Source organism: Elephantulus edwardii, unplaced genomic scaffold (assembly GCF_000299155.1).
Source record: "Elephantulus edwardii isolate Elephantulus edwardi_28Jun2011 unplaced genomic scaffold, EleEdw1.0 scaffold00166, whole genome shotgun sequence".
NCBI classification, from domain to species: Eukaryota; Metazoa; Chordata; class Mammalia; order Macroscelidea; family Macroscelididae; genus Elephantulus; species Elephantulus edwardii.
In genome coordinates, this window is record NW_006399916.1 from 5,413,174 (window position 1) to 5,425,045 (window position 11,872).

Genomic DNA, 11,872 nt, shown 5'->3' on the forward strand with positions numbered 1-11,872 from the left:
TGTTTCTAAAATTCAAAGCTGATCTGTTAAAAGGAAAAATATGTTAATAATCTTGAAAATATTATCCCCCAGCAAATTAAGCCAATCACAAAAGACCAAATATTGATTCCATGTACAGCTAATCCTTGATTTATGTAGGGGTTTGAGTTGCTGACCTCTCCTTCTCTTGAGGTGACAATCTGTTTCTCACTTGACTTTCCCAGAGATTACAGCCCACTGTTGACTGGGAACATTATAAGAACGTGAACAAATGATAAAGACATTTTTTCATGTAGGAACTATATACCGCACCCACATGAAAGCAGCATTTTCATGATACCATGAAGCATTGTACAGAAGGTGCAAGGTTCCCATGTCTGTGACACAGCTGCAGTGGCTGGTTCATAAATTTCATTCCTTTTTATAATGGTTCTTACGTTGGATTAAAATCTCTTGAAGTGGAGGGCACTACAGCTGCTGAACCTGAATCTTCGTGATCGCAATGTGGCTTGTACTTGTACTGTCAAGACTGTCCTCCTGGGAGTACTCGCAGCATCACCTAAAGCATCTAATACAGGCTCTATGGTGTCACTCATGGTTGGGATAATTGTACTAACTATCATGAAAACTACTTGAAGACCACAGAAGAGTACTTTTTAAACTGAAACATGTTATAGTGACTTATGCTTTTTGATGTGTTTTGGTTTTTTAAAATTTGAGTATACAAAAAAGGGAAAAAAAACCCCAAAACCCCAACACAACAAACAGAACAAAACAACAGAGATAGAAAAACCATTATGTACGCAGACCCACACAGTTCAAACCTGTGCTCTTCAAAGGCAGCTGCACTGGAAATAGAAAAGTTAGGTCTGTGGATATAGCTCTATGGCTAGGGTGGGTCAGGAATAAGAAAGGAGTGATTTCTAGTTGGCATTTTCATTTTTTTAAACTGTGGTAACATTTATATGACGCTTACACTGAAAAGGCCATGGACCAATAGATATTTCTTGGAGAGGGTGCAGCCAGAGTGCTCTTTGGAGGCAAGAATGATGAGGCTTTGCCTTACACACTTTGGGCATGTTGCTAGGAGGGGCTATTCCTTGGAGAAGGACATGATGCTGGGAAGGTTGGAGGGTCAGGGAAGGAGAGGAAGACCCTCAACCAGGTAGACTGACATGGTGACTGCTGCAATGGGCTCCAGTGTGTCAGGAAGTGTGAAGATGGCAGGGGATGGGAAAAGGTTCAGATCAGTTGTTCACAGGTTTGCTACGAGGCATACTTGATGGCACTTGTCAATATAACAACAATAACAATATTAATAATTTTGAGGATTTGTTAAAATACACCCACCCAATAAACACCACTGCTATTTATTTCTAGGGGTTTTTTACCATCTTATGGAGGCATGGTGGTGCAGTGGGTAAAGTGACTGTCTCCTACAGAAAGGTTATCAGTTTGGACCCACCAACTAACCTGTGGGAAAAAGAAGGGGCAGTCTGCTTCTGTAAAGGTCTACAGCCTTGTGAATGAAGGCTGCTGTCAACCTGTCTGCCCATGATTTTCTGGTTTGACAGTTACAATGCAGCTATAACAAGGTGACCTGATGGAATCTTGTGTGTGATGACATCTGCTACCAGCAACATGATCAGAAAGCTTGCTCAGGGGTTTGTGTATGGCATGCATCAAAAATGAATGGGTAGAATGGTAAAGCTCTCTGCTGTTGTCTGGCTTCTCTGTTGTCATCACCTGACCTCTGAATCTTTGGACCTGAGCTAGTGGCCTGCTAGATCACCTGCTGATCTTCAATCTGTCCATCTCTAAAGTTAGCAGCTGGTAGTCCGACCTGAAGGCAATCTGAGGGTCACTGGTTGTTTCCAAGTCAGAAACCCTGTGGGGCCATGCTACTCTGTCCTGGGAGTCAAAACAGACGCAAAGGCAAGATACTACACCTGGAAAACAATAGCTTCCTATTTCCCCTTCTTCCCATGCCTGATAATATCTAGTCTACTTTCTGTCTCTATAAATTTGTCTACTGAGGTGCCTCATGTAAACAAAGCTGTACACTATTTGTTTCTCTGTGTCTGTTGTTGATTGACGTCGAGTCAAGATCAACTCATAGTGACTCCAAGAAGAGAATACCTAATGCCTTTCCACAGCTATCTTTGTTTCTCCAAGTTCATAGAGTTTCCACAGGCATGTGGTTTAGGTAGTGGATGCCACTCCTGCTTCTCAACCAGTTTTACAACTGGGAGCTCCACCAAACACTGTCCACAATGGGAAACCATTCTGGTATTTGATATCCCCATGGAACAGGTTCAGCATCATAGCAAACCCAGGTTACCATACAGCACATTGACACAGAGTGATGTGCAAAGTGGAAGAATATTCCTCCAAGATATAACTAGTTATGTTGATAGATGAAACCACCACTGGGATAAAACTAGTCTCATTTAGCACTGTTGAAGTGTTGTCAACTCAAATATGACTCAGAGTAAATTTTGCACAAAAGACCTGAACTTTTTTTTATGATTAAGATCTTTTCTGTACATTTATAAGAGAGTTTGCAGAGCTTCCAGAGGCACCTAGTTTAGGAAGTGGATGCCACTCCTGCTTCCCAACATGAAACAATCTGGAAGCTCATCCAACCATTGCACATAACAGGTAACCATTATGGTATTTAACATGACTATAGGATAGTGTTCAGAACAGAAACTCCAAGTTGTTCTGTAAAGCAAATAGACAAATGATTGCTTGTCTTTTAAAGAATATTCTATTAAAACTAACACCCTCTCTGTGTCTAGTTGATCATAATTAACATAGTATTTCCAAGGTTCATCCTGGTTGTGGCATGCATTACAGCTGCAAAATATTCTATTAGGTGTGTATACGCTTTGCAAAAGATCATTACAAAGGCTAAAGAAGAAGAAAAGACCAAGATGGATGTCAGATGAGACTCCGAGTACTGCATTAGAGCGCTGAGAAGCCAAAGCTAAAGGAAGAATTAAAGAAATCAAAGAGCTGGGGAGCTCTGGTGGCCTAGTGGCAAGGAGCTGCAACTACAATCCCAGAGGCACACGGTTCAAGTCCACCAGATGCTCTGCCGGGAAAAGGAGGGGCAATCTCCTCCTGTACCAGTCAGATCTGATTTGACGGTACATTCACACAAAAATTTAAAACAAACAAACAAACAAACCCCCCCCCCAAAAAAAAAACCCAAACAAACCAAGAAATCAAAGAGCTGAACAGAAAATTTCAAAAGGCAGTTTGGGAAGACAAAGCAAGATATTATAATGAACTATGCAGGGAGCTGGAGTCAGAAAATGAAAAGGGCTGGGCTCGCTCAGTGTTTCTTAAGCTGAAGGAGTTGAAAAACAAATTCAAGCTATACATGGCAATACTTAAAGGCAGTTTGGGTAGACTGTTAAATGATCCAGGAAGTATCAAAAGAAGACGGAAGGAGTACATAGAGTCACTGTATCAGAAGGAACTGGCTGACACAAAGGAATTTCATAAAATATGAGCAAGAACCTATGGTGATGAAGGAGGAAGTTCAAGTTGCTATGAAGGAACTGGCAAAAAACAAGGCTCCAGGAGTTGACAGCACAACAACTGATTTATTTCAACAAACAGATGCTGCCCTGGATGTGCTAAGTTGTGCCAAGAAATCTGAAGGACAGCCAGCTGGCCAGCTGACTGGAAAATATCGGTATTTGTTTCCATTCCAAAGAAAGGTGACCCAACAGAGTGCGGGAATTATCCAATATCATTAATATCACATGCAAACAAGATTCTGCTGAAAATTATCCAAAAGCGTTTGGAATACTATGTCAACAGAGAACTGCCAGATGTGCAGGCTGGATTTAGAAGAGGCTGTGGGTTTTCAGAGGCAGTTAATTGCACTTGAGCAGACTGCCCATCCTCCTGCGGAGGAGCTGGCGGTCTTAAACCACATGCCTTCGGGATTACAGAGCAGCTTTTTGCTATTAGACCAGCAGAGCTTCCTAAGGTTATTTGAATTTTCATTCAAATAAAATTTGGGGGGGAGAAATCCATAAAACCCCAGAAAGTGTTGGAGTCCACAGGGATTCTGCCTAGGTGGTTGCACCATATCTGTGGCCCCAAGGGAGAAAGATGAGCAGTCTCCTCTGCATTTTCAGCCTCAAAAAAACTGCTGGAGGGTTGGCTGAGACATATTTCTGACTGAACAGCCACTGAGCTTGAATGTAGACCGATAAAAGGCACTCTCAGAAAAGGATCTGGCTATTAAACTGGGCACCGCCTGTACCTCCATTCCTTCTCTATTCAGGGTCAGACACATGGAAAACATGTGCTGAAGGCTGGTTAATTAAGAGCATAGATTATCTTCAACTCTAGAAATGCTTTCATGCTTCTGAATAGTATCACGGGTCAAGGAAATACTTTGAAAATCTATCTTCTAAAAAAAAGAAGGGAAAATAACAAAACTTGTTTATATGTCAATATGCTCTCATGGATCTATGTGCAACCACAAAGCTCTACATATAATTTCTCAATTCAGGCCCCTGAATCATGTATCGGAATTTCTGATAATCTCTAGCGACAGATTATTATGGCGTGCCTGATACGGTGGTCTTTGCAATTACTTACTATGCATCAGAAAGCTGGACAATGACTAGGGATGAGAGAAAGAGAATTGATGCCTCTGAGCTGTGGTGTTGGAGTATTGAATATACCATGGACTGCTGAGAGAACGAACAGATTTGTCCTGGAGAGAGTGATACCAGGCTGCTCCTTGGAGGCAAGGATTCTGAAGCTTCATGTGACATACTTTGGGCATGTTGCAAGGAGGGACCAGTCCTTAGGGACATCATGCTTGGGAGGTTGGAGGGACAGCGCAGGAGAGGAAAATCCTTGATAAGATGGATTGATTCGGTGACTGGGATAATGGGGGTAGGTGAGATAGAGACAATAAAATTGACACAAGATAGAGCAGAGTTTGAGGCTGTTGTTCATAGGGACGCTATGACTCAACAGCATGTAACAACAACTGGCGGCATAGTGCATTATATGTTGTGTTAGCTGAAAGATCTATAAAAAATGAAAACTAAAACATGAAAATATTATATAAAAATAGTTCAGGTTATTCCTTAGCTTTGAAATGTGTCTTTTAGTGTACTTTGTATGAAAAAATGATTAAAAAAATTAGCCCTCCACCAAGAAATCCATGTACATTGTCGGAATTAAAAAAGCAATATTGTAGACTAGGGAGTAAAGCCCAAAACCATAAAGTTCATAAGAGACAAACTGGGATCAAATCGGGATCAAGCTTAGAAGTTTACAGTATAAAGAGACTGCCAAATACAGCCAGAAATGTACAATCTGAAGAGGATAAATTGATGAATGTGACCTTCTAAAGATTAAGTCCCTGTGTTCATCAAAAACATTTTCCAACAGGGTGAAAAGAAAACCTATAGGCTGGAAACAAACATTTGGCAATACCAACTCAGACAAGAGTCTCCTAATGAAAGTTTATGAAAGTATTACAGAATACTCTTGGGCTTCCACAAAAAAAAAGTCTGATAACCCAATTACAAAATAGGCAAAAGACATGGAACGAATTTCCACTGAGGCAGATATTCAAATGGCCAAGAGACATATGAAGAAATGCTCCAAATTACTGGCAATGAGATGCAAATCAAAACCACAGTTAAGACACCATTTCACTCCAGTAGCAGTAGCAAAATCCAACAGGACAGCAAATAATAAATGTTACAGAGGATGTAGCGAGATAGAAACTCTTTTACATTGCTAGTAGGATTGTACAACTACTCTGGAAGGCAGCTTGAAGCTTCCTCAAAAAGCTGAACATAAAAATTCCATATGATCCGGCTATCCACTACTTGGAATATTACCCCAAGAAAATGAGAACTGAGGCTGAAACAGAAACTTGAATACCAGTGCTCATAGCAGCTTTATTCACCATCACAAGAACATGGAAACAGCCCAGATGTCCAACCACAAATGAATGGAATGAGAAGTGTTACATTCATACAATGGAATACTATGCAGCATGCAGGAGCAATCATTTTGTAAACTACTACCTAACCTGGGAGGTTATATGCTGTGAGAACTAACTCTGTCCCACAAGTACAAACACTATACAATAGATTAATATTAAACCATTATTGTAGAATGAGTATGAAGATCCAAGGTGGGGGGAAGGCTGGAAGTAAGAGGGGTGAGGATGGGGGGGTAGGGTGTTAAACACAGGGTTGCACAATTTGATGGGTGGGTGGGGTGAAGGAAATGGGAAGGATCTTTTATGAAAAACAATGTATTCAAACTTTGTAAAGAAATCAGAGTAAAATTTAAAAAAGGTAAAAAAAGCATTATCGCATAGAGAAAATTTCTACATCTACCTTGACTTTCAAGTAATACTTCTAAGTCTCTAGTGGGGTAGACTGTAGAGTCGAGCTCTGCTGTTAATCCAAAAGCAGCACCTTCCTAGGGCTTCCAATTCATCCAACTGCTAAAAGGGAGAAAGAGGCGGCGTCTCTTCCCATGTGATGGAGACAGGCCTGGAAATCCCAATGGAGGGCTGGCAATGAGTGAGTGATGCCAGAAAATGATTAAAAAACCATTTCTCACTGATCCAAATACCAATTACTTATTCTCTATACTATGACCTATCTGTGGCTCTGACACAGGTTATTTCATCCTTAAAGATCAAGCAAATTCTTCCTAAACATAAAGAAAAAATTGTTCAGGTAAGGGACCAGTCCTTGGAGAGGGATGTCATGCTTGGGAGGGTAGAGGGACAGCGCAGGGGAGGAAGACCCTTGATGAGATGGATTGATTCCATCACTGGGGTAATGGGTATAGGCGTGTCGGAGACAGTAACACTGGCAAGGGTTAGAGCAGGGTTTAGGGCTGTTGTACACAGCATTGTTATGAGTCACAGGGATTCAAAAGCACTTAACAACAAGAACAAAAACAAAAGATTGTTGTTATGTGTTGTCTAGTTGCCTGTGACTCATAGTAACCCTACGTATAACAGCTCTGAATCCAGCTCTATCCTGAGCCAACCTCACTGTCTCTACCACCCCCTTAGCCCAGTCACTGAGTCAATACATCTCACTGAGGGTCTTCCTCTCCTGTGCTGTCCCTCTACCCTCCCTAAGAACTAGTCTCTCTTTGCAACATGCTCAAAATATGTCAGATAAAGCTTCAGAACCTTTGCCTCCAAGATGCAAAATGGTTTCACCCTCTGTCGGATGAACCTGTTTGTTCTCCTGGCAATCCATGGTCTATTCAATACTCTTCTCCAGAACCACAGCTCAAAGGCATCAATTCTTCTATCATTCCTAGTCACTGTCCAGCTTTCTGATGAACAGCATGTAATTGTGAAGATCATGGCCTGTATCAGGTACATTTTAGTCTCGACTGACATCGTTGCGCTTCAGTAGTCTGGAGACATCCCTGACAGCAGGCTTTCTCAATGCAGTTCATATTTTGATTTCCTGGCTCCTGGTACCAAGAGTGTTGATTGTGGAACTAAGCAAACTAAAGCTTCAATTGGCCCAGCAGTGAATCTTGGTTATCTTGATGTACTAAAGAGAATGAAAGCAGAATTTAAAAAACATCTCTCTCACACATTTCTTATTTTTTTTACATTTCTTGACTTAAACCAGTTAGTAGGCATTACTTCAGAACTAGATTGAGAGCAAAGATCATGTCTGAAACATTTTCATAGCCTCCAAAAGTGCATTAGACTCAATTTAAAAGTCAATGAAAGCAACTTTAAAATTTTTTGTTTGTTTCTATCTGGATCATTATCTGGATCAATAACATCTATAAATGTTATTGATCCAGAAGTCATGGCTAACCTTTGTTTCAAAGTAAGGATTAAGCTGAGAAAGAATGGATTAGCATGAGTTAACTAAGGGCAGAAACAAACCATCTAGAAGAATTAACATGGTGGAAACCTTCAAAGTTCTTCTATTAAGAGGAGGTGAGGCTGAAGGTAGCTCACATTCTCTGCCTCCTGATAAGAAACGAAAACTAATGTTGTTGTTAGGTGCCATCCAGTTGAGGATGAATCTTTGACCCTTAGAACAATGGATCTGAACCTTGCTCTATCCTACTGCATTCTCATAATCTCTGGTATATTCAAACCCACTGCTATAGTCACTGTGTCAATTCATCTCATTGAAGGTCTTCCTGTCTTAAGTTGATCCTCCACTTTCTCAGCATGATGTCCTATTCCAAGGCCTGGCTCCTCCTGACATCATACCCACAGTATGTGAGACCGTTTCACCATCCCTGCCTCCAAGAAGTACCCTAGCTGCACTTTCCCTATGACATTTCTTTTGGCAGTTCATGCTCCATTCAGTGCTCTTCTTCAATACCACAACTTAAAGGCATCAATTCTTCTTCTGTCATATTCTTACACTGTTCAACTTTAAGCATAGCAAGAATTGAAAAGATGATGGTTTGGATCAGATACACCTTAGTCTTTAAACTGATAACAATGCTCTTTAGCAGCTCACAAATAACCTCTGGTGGACTTCCAGAAACAATAAATCGCACAGGAGGAGACAGTCCATCTGTCTACCCTGAAGTAGCTGGTGGATTCAAACCCTCTGTCTTTGGTTTGGCAGGGCAACTCCTTACGTTAAAGTAAAACTAAAGTAAAACTAAAACTAATGCTGTTGTTATTATGTGCTGTTGAATAGTCTATGACTTATGCATCGTAGCTCTGAACGCTGCCCTATCCTGAGCCAGATTCGTGGTCTCCAACACACCTACCTACCCCCATTATACCAATCACTGTGTTCACTGAATCACGTTGTCTTCTTTATGTCTTTTGTGGCTGTGGAATGAGTTGTGTAGCATAGTCAATTTTTATAAGCTTTGTTGTATTCTTATTCTAACAATAATGCACTGTCATTGAAGGATTCACAACCAAATCTTAGTGCTTTGCTTGTTTTTATTTCTTAACATAAAAATCTCACATATTTTTAAGAAAACGACTCTTCTTCTGTTTATTCAAAGAATATGCAACAAATAAGACAATCTTCCTTCTCCAAAAGGATGTTTATAAACAATGACTTTTAGCAGTAAGAAAATACTAGGAACCTCAATTTCAAGTATTTAGAAATCATTGCTTTGGATCCTCTTCAGCCTGTGAGTAGTTACTTAGACACCATGACAATGCTTGTGGCACATACTCTGACTCGTCTTTCTCTCACTCCTTTTTTATTTTATCAATACACCAATTTACATGACCCAGCCATTCTATTACTAGGAATATACCCTAAGGAAATAAGAACTGAAACCCAAACAGAGAAGATTTGTACACCAATGTTCACAGTAGTATTATTCACCATTGCAAGGACATGAAAATAGCCCAAATGTCCAACCATAACCAAAGGGATAGAATAACTGTGGTACATTCACACAACAGAATACTATTAAAGACTCAGGAGCAACGATTTTGAAAAATACTATGTAAATGGACAGAGGATGGAGAACATTGTATTGAGTCAACTAACACAGTCTCATAAGGACAAATACCATTTGTTAAGACCATTATTGTAATAATAGAAGGATAATTAGTAAAACATACATAGGAACTCAAGGGGGGGCAGGGATGGGGACAGAGGGGTGAGGAAAAATAGACATGAAACCACAGGATTGCACAGTTTGATGGGTGGAGAAAGGGGAGGAAGTAAATGGGAAGGCTCTGGGTGAAAAGACAGGGTAATGATGGGTATGATCCAATGGTGATTAATTTTATAAAATATAATACACATCAAATGATTTAGAAATTATGGTACATTCATACAATGAAATACTACACAGCATGCAGGAGTAATGATTTTGTATTTTATTACCTAACTCAGAAAGGACTGGAGAGAATTATGCTGAGTGAACTAAGGCAGTTCCATAAGGACAAATACTGTATAAAACCATTATTCTCGAATAAGTAAGATCATCCAAAAGGGGAAAGGATGAAAGCAGGAGCATCAGGATGGGCTGGTGGGTTTTTAATAACAGGGTCACACAATTTGATGGGGGTGGGTAGGTAGGTGAAGGAAATGGGAAAAATACAATGTGAAAAACAATGTATTCAAACTTTAAATACATTATGTTAAAAAACTCCACAAAACATCTAGAACACATTCTGCTAGACCCTAAAACAAAACAAAACAAACCAACCAGCAACAAAACAGAACCAAGCACACTGTATGAAACACAATGTGAATGAAGAACTGCATGAAACTCAATGTATATTAACTTTGTAAGCAAACCAATTAAAAAAACCCAAAATAAAACAAAAAAGACCCCCCAAAATCCAAAGCACCAATTTATCCCATTTGGAAATTTCAGGTATCATATACTATACTGATTTGCTGCACAGTGAGTAACTCAGTATCTGAGAGAGCCTGCCACTACTCTTGTGCAACTTAAGAGAGTAGATCAATGAAGTGAAGGCAGAATTGCTCCTTCACATGAAGTACTTCCCTAGTGATCTCCAATCTGGGCTCCCCTCTTTGCTTGCTGGTATTATCAATTTTCCCCCCAAAACTCTAATTTGGTCAGCAAACTCTTCATTGCTATCACAAGGTTCTAGAGAAAAGAGTAAAATGCCTTGGTAAAGCTTATGAAGGGTGGCTTCCCAAGTTAGACATCTCACCCAGAGTTGAAAAAGTACCGGAATCAGACAATGGTTGGGGTCTGAATGGGGTCCCCCATTCAGTTCTTTGTTTTAAAAAAGTGCCCATTTATTTTATTTCTGTTAGAAAAATACTATCTATGTAAGATTTGGTCCACTTCTTTGCCATTCAACTTGCATATTTTCATTTCACTCAAGTAAAAGCAGACTCATGTCTATGACATGAGAACTAAACATATTTTACATCATTAAACTAATAGAATTCAATTGGATTAGATGTACTGTTATTTCTTTGCAAAGTAACTCACCTTTTCTACCTGTTTCCTTTCACTTTTATTTGTATACCTAGGTAATGTAGGAAGGTTCTTCCACTGTCAGTGATATAAGTGTGCAAAAGTAATTTATAACAGCAGTTAACTGGATTCATGATCTAGTTTTCAGTTTCCCCATTACAGGAAATTACTATACTAATCTTAAGATACTTCAATCAAATACTCTGAATATCAACTGTAGAAATCAAGAAGCTAATTTAAAAATATCATGAGAATTCCAAATGAAAAAACACTGAGCCCATTTACTAAATGATGAGAATGGTCCTTGGACAGCTCTTGCTTCAATTTCAACACAGGACAGATTCTTTGGGCAAAGCAGCGATTTGGTCAGCAGCTCTAGCAGGAAAATTACTCTTGAAATATTGTAGAGTTCATTGACAGTGGTGAAGTCATTCATGTCAGTGAACCACACAGTTCCTTTCACCACATTACTGAAGTCACAGACTGCAGCTTTCAGTATTTCTCCTGTTTGCAAGAGCTTTTTAGTTTCTTCTACTGCCCCTCCTGGCACAAGCTGTCCAGTTGAGGGTTCAAACCTATGTGTCCTGAAATGTCAACGGTCCTTTCGACTAGCACAGCTTGACTGCAATAACAGAAAATCTGTAGGGACCTATGGCGCCTGGGGCTTTTGCAGTGCTGATCACCTTTTTAACCAAGGATGCCATGGCGAACCCTCTTCCCCCCGCCCCCCATCTTTGGAAAAGAAAAACCTCTACTTGTTCAAGCTACACTGAACTAACTTGCAGGGCAGAGCCTTCTCTCTAGGGCATCTGAATGAGTGGCATGATTGTGGGCAAACCGCCCCCCCTCCCCCGTCCTTATCTTATTGAAAAGCAGGAATAGATCAGTACCTTCAGCTTCAGTTTTTCACAGGAAAAACAGCGAAGGCTTTCCGTATTAACTG

General features: G+C 40.1%; 1 pseudogene; it reads right to left on the reverse strand.

The window, feature by feature from the left end:
• Positions 1-11,152: 11,152 nt before the first annotated feature.
• LOC102862740 lies at positions 11,153-11,633 on the reverse strand (annotated as a pseudogene).
• Between the last annotated feature and the right edge of the window lie 239 nt (positions 11,634-11,872).